The following is a 13,751-nucleotide window of genomic DNA, read 5'->3' as shown; positions in this document are numbered from 1 at the left end:
ACAGTCCATGTCCGTCAGCCAAAGGTCTCAAGGACACTCCTGCCTGAGTCAGGTGAGTCAGTCATGTGTTCTCCTCAATGAGGGATAAGGGTCATGCTGGCATCATGATATTACTGAAGGTGATGGGAGAAGCCACGGTAGGAGCTGGGCTTTGGTGAACTTGGTTGGAAGAGTCCACACAACCCTTCAATACATTTTCTCATGTCATGGTGACCCCAGCCATAAAATTGCCACTTCAGAACTCTCATTTTATGGCTGTTTTGAGTCTTTTGTTTTTTTTAGTTTTTTGAGATAGGACTTCTCTGTGCAGCTTTGGAACCTGTCCTGGAACTCATTCTGTAGACCAAATTGGCCTCAAAATCCCAAGTGCTAGGATTAAAACCATGTACCACCACCGCCCAGGCAGTTATGAATCTTAGTGTAAATATCTGATATATCCAATGGTCTTAGGAGACCCCTATGAAAGGGTTGTTTAACTACCGAACATCTTGTCTCCAGTGTCTGCTGCAGAAAGTGAGAGATGGATCCACATACACCTGTCTCCATAAATCCTATCTCTACAGAGAGTCAGCAGAGAGGGAACACCTTCAAAACGTCACTCTGTCTTGAAGGTCAAAACAAATCTCTTCATCTGTTCTGAGACACCGACAGGATGAAGCCTGTGACTAGGTAATTGGGAAGAATGAAGTTCTGTGTAGCTCATGGACCAGAGACTGGAGTCCGGGAACATGGCACCAGCTCTGCCTGGGATTCTGCATCACACACAGGATAGAGCAAGCATGAAGGCTCAGGGCTCCCGTCCTTTTCTTCATTCTTTATTTTATTCTTTAAGTGTTTTATTAACATATATAAGTTATATGTAATAGTGGATTTTATTATTACATTTTTATCCATGTATTTTATACATTTTGATCAAATTCAGCACAATGACCCACTTAGGCCCCTCTTACACCTACTGACCCCTCCCTCTTACCAACTAGTCATGCTTCAACTTTCCTGTGTTGGTTTTGAGACAGGGTTTCTCTGTGTAACAGCCCTGGCTGCCCTAGAACTGGCATTGAAGACCAGGCTGGCCTTGAACTCAATAAGATCCACCTGCCTCTGCCTCTCAAATGCTGGGATTAAAACGATGTCTCACCACCACCCAGCGCCTGATTTTTTTGTGAGTGTGGTACTATTGTATCACTTGGGTTCACTTGTGACTTTACACCCAGCAGCTCTGTTTTCGGGATTCTTCCGCCTGTTGGGATGTTCACACATCTAAAATTGTGATCCCTTCTTGACCAATTTTTCCGATAATCAAAAGCCATCTCTCTCCTTTCACAGTCTTCTCTGTTTGAAGTTTATTCTGAGAGACACGAGAACAGGTGCTAGCTAGTTCCATTTGCCTGGATGGCTGTCTTCCCTCTTTTGACTCTACGGGGCATCTGTCTTTGATCACCATCACCCGTGTGTTTTCGGAGGCAACAAGCAGAGTTCTGTGTAGCTCTGTTTTTAATCCAACCTGCTTGTCTGTCTTTTGATTGAGGAATTGAGACTGTTTATATTCAGGGATAGTAATTACTGAAAGTATGAATTCCTATCATTTTGCTGAGTTAGGAATGTTTGATATTTTCCTAGTTCTCATCTACTTAACCAGGATTCTAGTGTGATTTATTCTCTCCGGTAGACTCTTGGATATATTGACCTTTCTCCTCACTCTGAAAGAATCCTTCCAAGATCCATTACAAACCTGGCTGTAATCATGAATTCTCTTAGCCTGCCTTGATCATGATAGGTTTCACTTTTTCTTTGCATCACGGCAGTAATTTGTCTAAAATTTTGTCTAAAACGGCTCCCTTACTTAAGGTATCTTCTTCCTTGTTCCCATATCCACCCTTCCTCCATCTCAACCACCCCACTCGCCCCAAGCTCTCCCCAATCCTCCCCTTCTCCCTTCTCTCTCCCCATCTTCCCTTCCCCCCACCCTACCGCGAGGAGTGTGTCCACCCACGGAGACAGTGGGACTGATCTAATGGGAGTTCACCAAGACCAGCTGGACTGGGGCTGAACAAGCATGTGATCAAACCAGACACTCTGAACGTGGCTGACAATGGGGTCTGACCGAGAAGCCAATGACAATGGCACTGGGATTTGATTCTACTGCATGTACTGGCTTTTTGGGATCCTAGTCTGTTTGGATGCACACCTTCCTAGACCTGGATGGAGAGGGGAGGGCCTTGGACTTCCCACTGGGCAGGGCACCCTGACTTATCTTAGGACTGGAGAGGGAGGGGGAGTAGGAGGAGTGGGAGGGAAATGGGAGGAGAGGAGGAGGTGGAAATTTTTAATAAATAAATAAATTTTTTAAAAAAAAGAAATATTGTCTATGGATCTGGGCTACTGTGCTAGAGCTCACGGCACTGAGAGAAGAGAAAGAAGCCCTGAGTCTGCACACCAGCTTGGTCGTGCTGTGTAAAGACAACTTCTCCTGGGGCATCAAGAAGGTCCTGCCAGAGATAGGAGCTGTGCCCGGTGGAGCAAGTTTATCAGGATCACCAGCCCATGACATGGAGACTTAGTACTAGCTATAGATGTCAGCTCTTCATTTAGGTTTGTTTCTACCCAGCTTTCTTTTAACTTAATTTATCCTGTTTCTGTTTAGCTGCTTTTTTGCTCAGGCCTTTTTACCTTTCTTTCATTCTGTATGTCTTACTTTCTTGCTTCCTCCATGTCTAGCTGGTTGGTCCCTCCCTGGCTGGCTGGAGCCAGGTGTCTTCCTCACTTCCTCCTTCTTTGTTTTTCTGCCTCAAGCCTAGATTTCTCCTTCCTCTTATTCCCTCTGCCTGCCAGCCCCACCCATTCCTTCTTTTCCTAGCTATTGGATGTTCAGCTTTTTATTGGACCAATAGGCACCTTAGGCAAGAAACGTAGACGAGAAACACATCTTTACATAATTGAACAAATGCCATCCTCTGAACCTTCCCAACCTCGTACGTGTGCACTACATGAGCATTTATCTCGGGAAGTCATGTCGGCAAAGTTAGCTTCTGATAGTCTCAAATGTTCTGAGGTCCCTCTTGCTGGAGAGGAAGATGAGTGTTAGTCTTTGCCAAGTAGGGCTTTATCTCTTTCTCTTTGTCCACAGACAGGGTCTCCACGGATACTCCGGACACAACTGGCCCTCACTTCCTGCAGCACACATCTAGACTCTCCTTCAAGCTTCCCCGGCCAAGCCCTGATCCTGACAGGTTGTCTCTGCTAGCCTGGTCCAGCCATGGATCTCACGTGAGTCTTCACTTTCACCGAGAATAACCACACAGGCTGACTGGGAGTGTCATTAGCCTATGGACATGAGACACTGACTCCACAGACACCTGCTGCTTCTGTCATGTGGGGAGGGAGGAGGGAGGCCAGGCTGTGACAAGAACTTCCTGCCAGGACACCACAGCTTCCTTTTTTCCCTTACCCACAGCTGCCCTGGCCATTCCCAGGATAGTCCATGTGCAGCTGGTCTTGATGTACCTCAGGAGGAGAGTGGCGGTGAGAGCCACAGATGCCTGGCCACCCTGTGTGGAAGCCATACTCCTCCAGGTTGCCCTTCCTTCTGGACTTCGTGTTTCCCAGACATTAGTTTCCAGACCTGGGAACAATAACACAGTGACCAAGGGACCCAGTTGTGACTAGTCAGACATAAGGAAGGCTGATAGTACAGGCTCTTGCTACAGACACTAATGTGACAAGATGGCTGCTGTCCCTACCTCGTGTGCCCTGTTTTATAGACTACAGGACCCCAGAGGCTGTCAGGAAGAAGACTGGCATTTGGGGTGATCTTATACTTGGGTGAAATGTCTACACTCTCAGTTTCCTGTGTCACTCTGTGCTGGTGGCCAAGCCCAGTGGTAAAGCCCTTGTTCAGTGCATAGGTCCAGGGCTGACACCTAGTACCACAAAAGAAATGAAAGGAAAAGAGAGAGGAAAGGTCAGCTGTCCTTCATGTTTCCCTTGAGCCCTCCCACACACTTAATCAGCTACACAAAGAACCCCTTAGCACTGGCACACTATGCACTATGGATGTGAGCCAAGAGGAAGTGTGGGTGGCTCCAGCCCTTTCCTCTTCATAGACAGCTGAAGCCCAGGCTGGGAGCCTCCCTTCCCTAGCTGTGCACAAGCTCTTCAGAGGAACAAATAGAGGCTCTCAGCAAGTCTTGATTCCCAGTGTCTATGGGAAATCTTACTAGGGTAAGGAGACAGAGGCTCAAAACAGCATAAACCTAAGAATTTTTGTCAGCTGTCAGGGTCACATTCAAGCCCATGTACACTGGACAGAGGGTCTCCTGCTACCTCAGCCCCTCCCTTCACTCCATTCCCTCCATTAAACCCCTGACCCCAAGCAGTCCCCAGAACTCCAGGCCTGTGCTGAGTCTCCTTCACAGGAAATGTCACCCAGTGCCACGTGGTGCCTAGAACCGCCTCGTTCCATGTGAACAGAACTGCTGTTCTCTGGACTCTGGAGACATTCATTGGACAGGACCCCCACGCCCAAGCAGTCCGCAGAACTCCAGGCCTGTGCTGAGTCTCCTTCACAGGAAATGTCACCCAGTCCCACGTGGTGCCAGGACCAACCAGGACCGCCTCATTTCATGTGCCCAGACTGCTGTTCTCTGGACTCTGGAGACATTCATTGGACATCGAATCACTAGCTTCTGAGGAATCAGCCCCATTCCAGGAAACAGTGTGGATTAAAAAAATAAGAGTTTCCAGGAATTTCTTCTGTTACAGACACACAGGTAATCAATCTCCTCTCCCCTGGCCTGCCTGCGGTCTGGCCTTTGACCTTGGGATGCCAAGGCTCATAGGTGTGAAGATGTGTTTGTGCGGCTTCTCCCTCCATGCCCCACACTGTGCCCTGTCCACCCAAACACAGGACAGCCTGTCTTCCTTCTCCACCCCTCACAGGCTGTGCAGAGTCTGGGGAGGCCCAGAGGGAGGCGGGCTTGTCAACCACCTGCTCAGCCTGCTTCACTGAATCCTCAACAAGACTCAGATTCCCATGGAGCCTCACACAGATGCGCGCTCAGAGATACAGTGAGAGGCACAACTCCTAGGCACCTTGAATCTCCTCAGTCAATATTCGTCCCATTTGGTCTTGGCAGCAATAACCACTCTGGGCAAACCTCAGGGTACCAAGGACTCATAAACTTCAGTATGTACAGGTGGACCCTCAAGAGCCACCTTCTCCTGGGAGACTGCGGGCCAGGTCTTAGGCAGACTTCAGCAGAGCCCCGGGGCCTTGATAACCTCATCTGAGGGTTCCCACATTTTGTTATGCTTATGACGGAGGGAGAGAGGGACAACCAGAGCCCAGCATGGCTGCATGTCTACCTGGTGTCCTGGACTGATGTCTGATTTGATCATCTTTCTCTTCGAGAGCTGCTGCAAGGATGATCAGGTAGGGAGTTTAAGAGATCCCCAACTTGCTGAAAAATCTTCCCATGGTTGAGCCGGAAGGGAACACAGCTGTCCTTCCCATGTGCATATCAGGACCCCAATAAGCAGCTGCCTGCTGGTTCAACCCAGCAACCAAAAGTGAAAGTCCCACCTTCCCCAGCAAGGTCAGACCCAGACAATAAAATGGCCACTTGTGGGGAAGCAGCCACAATCCCAACATCCTTGCTTACCCAGGGAAAGGAACGAACTAACTGCACATCCCAAGTCCCTCTCAGTCCATGACACTTTGCTAGGGAGTTCTCTGTGGACTTAGGAAGACCTGCCACCAGAGACCTTAATGCAATGGGAAGCAGCCCCGCTATGGCTCTGGGAGGCAGAGAGTGAACACCAGCACCACCAAGTGGAGCCCAAAGGGGTCAGCAGCCAAGGCACAGGGCCATCATGGTCACCACTGCACAGGCCACAGCCTGGAGAGGACAGAGCTCAGACAAGGTGGAGACTGCACTGGCTGCCTCAGAACAGAGGCTACCTCCCTGCTGACCTTCCTTTCTCCAGGTTCCATGCAGGGAGCAGGTATTGTCCAACAGAGCATGTGACAGGGGACTTCTGGAGTCACACAGGCATCGACACAGGCAAACCTGCCAGGACCACAAAGCACATGGAAGGAAACTGGATCCCATGCTGACGTCCCTGGGTGACTGTGTGGGACTGGAAGGGTCCTGACACTCAGCCTGGCTTCCACACTCATCCTCGGGACAACACTAATTGTCTTTTCTCACATAGAGCATCTGGCTTGAATTATGTGGGAACTTAATGACAAATTAGAGCTTAGTTGGCTGGAGAGATGGCTCAGAGGTTAAGAGCATTGCCTGCTCTTCCAAAGGTCCTGAGTTCAATTCCCAGCAACCACATGGTGGGTTACAACCATCTGTAATGAGGTCTGGTGCCCTCTTCTGGCCTGCAGGGATACACACAGACAGAATATTGTATACATAATAAATAAAAAATAAATAATTAAAAAAAGAATATTGTATACATAATAAATATTTAAAATAAATTAGAACTCAGTGTAAGACAATACAATTGAACCCATGAACATAGTATTTCCTGATGGAGCATAGATAACTCTGCCCTCTGTGAGATGCACACCGTGCTCACAATAGTCGGGAGCTTCAGACTCGTTTGCTGAGTGGACACAGCAGCCTTGCGATCCCGGTTAAACAGGATTAGAAACTGATTCAGAGGCTGGTGTTCACCTTGAAGACTCTCCTGAGTACTGAGGGAGCTGCCAGTGAGTGGTAGAGAGAGGATGAGACCTCAAGTTCTGAAGATCCCCACATAGATGGAGAAGAGGGGTTGGGGGTCAGGGACCGGGATGGGGATCTAGCACAGCCGGCAGCTCCGCATCGTGGGCCACCACAGTACTCAGTCACCAAGGAGGGTCACTGTTGTGCCGCAGCATGGCCTTGAAATCTGTGACACTTAACTTTGGTAACCAGGGGGAAGGCTTGCCCTGCTTCCTGCTCCCTGCAGCCTGGCGTTTGTCCGTCACCTCCTAAGAAAGGAGCAGTCAAGGCCACCCTCTCTGCATATTTCTTTGGTCCCATACCACCTTCTCCAGCAGCAAGTGTTTTATATTCATTTTCCCAGTCAGTGGCTGTGTATTGAACCTGAGTCCATGGAACAGAAGGCAGAGCCAGTTGACCTGAGACATCATGTTGGCCAGTTCTGCTGCAGAGAACCATTTCTTCAATATAACCGTACAGGATCTTTTTTTAACACATTATATTACACTTGTTTACGTGTGGGTATGTAAACACATTATATTACATTTGTGTGTGTGTGTGTGTGTGTGTGTGTCTGTGTGTGTGTGTGTGTAGGAAGGAACACATATGGAGATGCTGAGACAACTCAAGCCAGGTCCTCCTGCCACCATGAGATTTCCAGAAATCTACTCAGGTTCTTAAGCCCAGCAGCAAGTTCCTTCATTCCTTAAACATCTGCCAGGGTGGAGACTTTCGAAGAAACCAAATGGCTAGGATTTTTTTTTATCACAAGTTGTGACCCATTACTCAAATACGTCTTTACTCTCCACCCCCAAACCCATCCTTGGTGCTGCACAGCAGAGAACATATTGATTCTTTTTACTGCTCTGGTCTCTCAAGTCACCCAGTCCTTATGGAGGACAAGCCTTTTGTCTAGAACACGACCTACTGTGTATTGTAGGGCTAATGATTTTTGTGTGTGTGTGTGTGTGTGTGTGTGTGTGTGTGTGTGTGTGTTAATCTTGTACCCAACCATTTCGCTGAAGCTGTTTGTCGGCTATAGGAATTCCTGGGTATAATTCTTGGGGCCACTTATGTATGCTATTCTATTATCTGTGAATAGCGATAGTTTGACTTCTTCCTTTCCAAACTGTATCCCCTTGATCTCCTTTTGTTGTCTTGTTGCGTTAGCTAGAACTTCGAGTACTATATTAAATAGATATGGAAAGAGTGCATCCTTGTCTTGTTCCTGATTTAGTGGAATTGCTTTGAGTTTCTCTCCATTTAGTTTGATGTTGGCTACAGGCTTGCTGTGAATTCCTTTGATTATGTATAGTGTTTCTCTTGCATCTCTGATCTCTTTAAGACTTTTATCATGAGAGGATGTTGGATTTTGTCAAAGGCTTTTTCAGCATCTAATGAGATGATCCTGTGGTTTCTTTTTCCTTTCAGTATGTTCATATGGTGGATTATATTGATAGATACGTTTTGTATGTTGGACCATCCCTGCATCTCTGGGATCAAGTCTACTTGATTGGTGGGTGGTCTTTCGGATGTGCTCTTGAATTCAGTTTGTAATATTTTGTTAAGTATTTTTGTATATATGTTCACAAAAGAAATTGGTCTATAATTCTCTTTCTTTGTCAAATCTTTATGTGTGGGGGGTATCAGGGTAACTGTGGCCTTATAAAAATAAATTTGGCAATGCTCCTTCTGTTTCTGTTTTGTGGAGTGATTTAAGAAATATTGGTATTAGCTCTTCTTTGAAAGGCTGGTAGAATTCTTCACTAACACCATGTAGCCTTGGGTTTTGGGGGTTTGAGGGATTTTAATGATGGCTACTGTTTCTTTGGGGTTATAGATCTTTTTAAAGGGTTTACCTGATCTTGACTTAACTTTGGTAAGTGGTATCTATTGATAAAATTGTCCGTTTATTTCAGATTTTTCAGTTTTGTGGAGTACAGCTTTTGAAGCATGAGGTAATGATTCTTTGTGTTTCTACAATGTCTATTGTTGTACCCCCTTTTCTCACTTTGTTGGTTTGGGTGTTCTTTCTGCGTCCTTCAGTTATTTTGGATAAGGGTTTGTCTACTTGATCAAATCCTGTTGATTTTCTCAAAGAACCAATCTTTCTTTGTATTCATCTCTGTTTCTATTTTATTGATTTCAGCTTTCAGTTTATTTCCTGCCACTGGCTACTCTTCTTGGTTTGTTTGCTTCTTTTGTTCTAGAGCTTTCAGGTGTTCTGTTACATTGCTGGTATGAAATCTCTCTAATTTCCATATACTTAGTGCTATGAACTTTCCTATTAGCACCGCTTTCATGTGTCTTATAAGTTTAGGGTATTGTACATTCATTTTCTTGGAATCTAGGAAGTCTTTTAACTTCTTTTTCTCTTTCTTTAACCATCAGTCATTCCGTAGAGAGTTGTTCAAATTCTATGAGTTTGTAGACTTTCTGCTGTTGTTAAAATACAGCTTTAAACCACTGTGGTCTGATAGGCTACCGGGGGTTATTTCAGTTTTCTTGTAACTGTTGAGACTTGCTTTGTAACCAAGAATGTGGCCAGTTTTGGAGAATATTCTGTGAGGTGCTGAGAAGAATATTCTTATGTGTTTGGGTGAAATATTCTGTAGATATCTGTTGGGTCCATTTGGATCATAACATCTCTTAGCTCCATTATTTCTCTGTTTAGTTTTGTCTGGATTATCTGTTCTTTGCTGAGAGTGGAATATTGGAGTCTCCCATTAAGTGAGGTTTATGTGTGAATAAAGACTGAGTAATAATTCTTTTGCAAATATGGAGGTTACCTTTCATTCAGGGTATAAATATTAAGGATTGAAATGTCATCTTGGTGAATTTTTCCTTTGATGAATATGAAAAGTCCTTCATCATCTTCTTTGATTAACTTTGGTTTAAAGTCTATTTTGTTAGATAGTAGAATTGGTACAGCAGCTTGCTTCTTGGGTCCAGTTGCTTTGAAAATCTCTTTCCAGCTCTTTGCTCTGAGGTAATGTCTATCACTGATATTGAAATGTGTTTCTTGTATGCAGCAGAAGGATGGATCTTGTAATCATACTCGTTCTGTTAGCCTGTGTCTTTTTATTGGGGAATTGAGTCCATTGATATTGAGATATATTAATGACCAATGTTTGTTAACTCCTGTTATTTTGGTGGTGGTGCTCATTTTGTGTGTGTGTGTGTGTGTGTGTGTGTGTGTGTGTGTGTGTGTCTTCTTTGGGCTTTTGTGTTGTGGTGTGAGATTATGTATTCTTTGTGTTTTTTGTGAGTTTAGTTAACTGCTTTCCCTTGGAATTTTCCTTTTAGTACCTTCTGCATTTCTGGAAAGATATTGTTTCAATTTGACTTTCTCATAAATTAAGTTGTTATGTCCATCTCTGGCAATAGAAAGTTTTGCTGGGTATGGTAGTCTCGACTGACATCTGCGGTCTCTTAGAGTCTGTAGGACATTCAGGTCCTTCTGGTTTCTAAGTCTCCATTGAGAAGTCAGCTGTAATTCTAATGGATTTGCCTTTATATATGACTTGGTCCTCTTCCCTTGTAGCCCTTGATTGTCTTTTTTTGTTTTGTATGTTAAACTTTTGATTATCATGTGTCATGGGACTTTCTTTTCTGGTCTAGTCTATTTAGTGTTATTTAAGCTTCTCTCACCTTTATAGGAATGTCTTCCTTTAGGTTTGAACATTTTACTTCTGTAATTTTGTTGAAAATATTTTCTGAGCCTTTGATCTGGGATTCTTCTGCTTCTTCTATTTCTATTACTCTTTGGCTTTGGGTTTTCACGGTATTCCACATTTCGAGATAGTACTGTTTTAGGAATTTTTCAGATTATACATTTTCTTTCACCAATGTATCTATTGCCTCTATTGCATCTTCTACCCCTGAGATTCTTTCTTCTATCTCTTGTATTCTGTTGGTGATACTTGTGTCTGTAGCTCCTGTTCACTTACTAGATTTCCATTTCCAGAATTCCCTGTTTGTGTTTTTTTATTTTTTTATTATTTAATTGAAATTTTACATACCAGTCCCAGTTTCCATTCCCTCCCCTCCTCCAGTTCCCTCCACCTTCCTTTCCATCCCATCCCCCATCCAGTCCTCAGAGAGGTTTCAGCAAGGTAGCAAGGAGAACTCTAAAAGAAACATACTTGGATCCCCCTGGGAAAGGGAAATAAACAAGATCTTCTAAGTTTGTGGGGGTTTTTTTTGTTTGTTTCTATTTCCATTTCCAGGTCTTGATCTCTTTGCCTTACCTGTTTGCGTTTTCGTGACTGTCTTGGCATTATTTAATGGATTTGTTTATTTGCTCCAATTTTGTTTGTCTTTCCCCTGATTTCCTTTTTTTACCCACGAGTTTTTGATTCTTTGTGAGTTTCACATCATGAACACCAATCCCAAATCTTTGCCAGTCCTTCCATGTCTACTCTCTAGTCTTGCAACCTCCCCTCTCCTAAAAAAATCTAGAAAATAAACATTAAAAATTAGAAGAAAGTCTTGCCGCGGAAGCTGTGGTGTGTAGTTGGAAGTGGTTAGTTTGTTCCCTGTTGCTCAGCCCTGAAATAATCACTCAGAAATTATATTATTTGTAACATTTTTTGGCCAATGGCTTAAATGAATTTTTGGCTTACTCTTATATCTTAAACTAACCCATCTGGGGCTGGAGAGATGGCTCAGTGGTTAAGAGCACTGGCTGCTCTTCCACAGGTCCTGAGTTCAATTCCCAGCAACCACATGGTGGCTCACAACCATCTGTAATGAGATCTGGCGCCCTCTTCTGACATGTGGGCATACATGGAGGCAGAATGTTGTACTCATAATAAATAAATAAAATCTTATTCACCTGGAAGAAGGATCAAATCTCACAGGTTGAGGGCCATGACTGCCTTGGAACTTCAGAACATAATAGAACATATCAAGTCTATACTGATAGTTTTCTTGTGTTTTAGTAAATAAAGCTTGCCTGAAGATCGGAGTGCAAAGCTAGCCACACTAGTCAGCCCCACAAGCCAGGCGGTTGTGGCACACACCTTTAACCCCAGTAACCACACTACTAAGCCACAGAGGCCGGGCGGTGGTGCACAACTTTAATCCCAGCACTAAAGAAGCATATAAGCCAGGATGAGACAGGAATTTGCTCTCTTTTCAGTCTGAAGATTTCATAGAGGCAAGAGCTCTCTACTGGCTTGGATGCTTTGCTTTCCTGATCTTTAGCTTGAACCCCCCCCAAAAAAAGTCTTAAAAAACAACTAACCCATCTGCATTAATCTGTGCATCACACAAGGTCGTGTCCTCCCAGCAAAGTTTCCTCAGGCTCCAGCACAGGGTTTTGTCCCCGGTGACAGCTACATGACTCCTCTCTGACTCCGCCTTCTTTCTCCCACCATTCAGTTTAGTTTTCCCACCTAGCTCTATTCTGCCCTATCACAGGCCAAAGCCTCTTCTTTATTCACGAACCAATGGTATTCACAGGATGCAGAGGGGAATCACACATCACTGGTGTGTTACGGTGTGTCACACAGTACACACATTTGCCAAGAGGCTTTACTTGCAAATGTTCTTTGCAATGAGCCATTAGGGTTTTTGTTGCTCTGTTTTTGTTTTTATTTTTGTGTGTTTGTTAATGTTGTTGTTTTTGTTGTTATGTTTTGTTTTTGTATTTGAGGCCTCTGGATTCTGCCACACCATTGATAGTGGCCCCTCAGTGAGACTCCTGGAATATCCTGCTATTGCTCTGAGTTCTGGAGATCCTGAGGCTATGGTTCTACAGGACCAGTTCCTTCATGTGCTCCAGCAGTTCATCGACTGGTTAGGTATTGGGGTATGCCATTTTACAAGGCCTGGGTCTGGACCAGTCTATTAGCTGAGTTGTTCAGTGGACCAGCTCTCTCACCCGCATGCCACCAGGGCCAGCTCTCCTGCAGTGCCCAAGAGAGGGGCAGAGCCATCTCTCCTGCACCCATATCACTGCTGGCACCACTGTGCCACAGACCTCGACACATACCTGTGCTGCAGACATGGCCCTTGGGGGCAGAACAGATGCAATATTGCCGTGGTCCGAGGTGGCAGAACAGGCCTCTCACATCAGGCTGTTCTCACTCCTGCGTGTCTCCAGTTCTGACTCTCTTCACAGTGCACACCACTCTGCTTCTCTTCCTCTCCCATCTCCTATGACATGCTTGCTCATCCTGGTGATGCCTGCCTGGCCTGTGCTAGAACCACCTCGTTCCTAGTTTCTTCAAGGGAATTTTCTATTTCTTCTTTAAGGGCCTGTATCATGTTCATGAAGTTGGTTTTAAGGCCATTTTCCTGTGCTCCAGCTATGTTGGAACATTCTGGTCTTGTTGTTGTCGTCTAACTGGGCTCTCGTGGTGCTATATTTCCCTGGCTGCTCTCCATTGTGTTCTTACACTGGTATCTAGGCACTTGGGTTTGGATGATTATATGTCTATGATTTCTGAGTTTATCTTTATTGGAAGGGTGTTTTATTCTTTGGTTTCTGTTTCCTCTTTGGTCTCCCGGACTTTGTGACCTGGATATCTGGCAACTGACATGACCTCTGATCTAGTAGGGAGTCTCTGTCTAAGTTGGGGGCTGGACTTGTGGCAGCTGGCTTGGCTTTGGTGCAGCAGGAAGTCTTTGCCTACATTGGAAGGTGGGATACAGTGATGAGAAAGGGAGTGAAGGTTGGTGGCCCTGAGTCAGTGGAGGAGGTCTGCTGCAGGCCTGCCTGTGTGTGGTTCTGGTGGCAGCTGTGGTGTCTGGTCCAGCAGGCAGTCTGCCCAAGTTCGCCTGTTTTTCTAGCTGATGTGGCCTGCCCCAGTTCTACTCACTGGTGTGGCCTGCACCTGTTTTCTTTTACCAGCTTGGACTGATGCTGGTGACAGTTGGAGTCACCTGAGCAGGAGGAGGAGCACAGATGCAGGAGGGAGCAGGGGTGGGGCAGGACTGGGTGGGAGAGTGGGATTGGTCTCTGGGAGCCAAATCTCAGGAGTGAGACAGTTCAGCTGGAAGATGGGTCACTCACCTGTTCTTCTGACT

This window comes from Microtus pennsylvanicus, chromosome 2 (assembly GCF_037038515.1).
Source record: "Microtus pennsylvanicus isolate mMicPen1 chromosome 2, mMicPen1.hap1, whole genome shotgun sequence".
Taxonomy (NCBI): domain Eukaryota; kingdom Metazoa; phylum Chordata; class Mammalia; order Rodentia; family Cricetidae; genus Microtus; species Microtus pennsylvanicus.
This window is presented reverse-complemented; position numbering follows the sequence as displayed.